Source organism: Frankliniella occidentalis, unplaced genomic scaffold (assembly GCF_000697945.3).
Source record: "Frankliniella occidentalis isolate FOCC.00 unplaced genomic scaffold, Focc_3.1 Scaffold292, whole genome shotgun sequence".
NCBI lineage: Eukaryota > Metazoa > Arthropoda > Insecta > Thysanoptera > Thripidae > Frankliniella > Frankliniella occidentalis.
The window spans coordinates 143,773-144,869 of NW_026267418.1; positions in this window are offsets into that span (position 1 = coordinate 143,773).

Sequence of the window (1,097 nt, forward strand, 5' to 3'; positions counted from 1 at the left end):
AATATTTTGATATATTTCATTTCTCTTGAGAAGCACTCTCGACACAATATGATTCCTTTGAGACCACAGCAGGACAACGAGACTGCTGAATAATTGTACCCAAGCAGCAGGACTGATGTGTCCAAAAATCATGAACTGTAATTTTCCTATTGCGTTGTCGGAAATTTTCAAGATAAAAATAGCAAAATTCCCACACTTATGTGAAAAGTTCTTCCTAAACACTCGCAGGCATTTTGCCACAAAAGTGTGGGATTTTTCACATACATATCGGTTTTTCCCTATACAGTATTTCGTTTATTGTAAAAATCCTACACATGTGTAGAAAATTTCGCGTCCAACACGCGTATGGGATTTTTCCCAAACACTTGTATGGCAAAAATCCGAACATTTTTTACAGTGAAGCAGACAGACCAGCTGCTTCACAGCACCGTAAAGTCTGCCCAAAGCTTTTTGAGCAGTATTTCTAAAAGAAATTCACCAAGCAAAACGTCAAATACATTTAGTTTGGAAGAGGCGATGTGCTGTAGCATTGCAATGAATTAAAAGAAGTTCCCCCCTTTTGAAACAGGCGTAGTTCATGATTGGCAGAACAAACATACCCAATTGCATCCAGTTGCAACTTTTCTTGCAGAACGCGAGTGGTTCTGATTGTTATGCTGGTTTTGTTGTGACTGATTTGAGTTCTATTTCAGTAATGTTTCTATTTGCTCTTTGATATAATATTTGTTAATATACGGTAAGGTTTTAGTTTTTAGTTTTAGTATGTTAGTGTTCAAATTTTAAGTTGAGGTGTAAGTTCCGATTTTGTTGTCTTTGTGTGCCATTTTTTAATAAATGAGACCAATATGAAAATTGTGTATTCATTGTGCCTGAAAGGTAAAATGCAGGAAAATTCCATTGATGAAAGGGTATATATTTATTTATAATCGATTTATGTAGTATAATTTCAATATCTCAGTCATAAAATATCATATGGAATCCGCGATCACAGAGCCGTTATTCCTATCACAAATGTGGGGTGCCAAAACCCACGAGACTCCCACGACACTCTCATCTTTGAAAGCTGCAAAATTTTGACAATTTTGTCAAGTGTCATT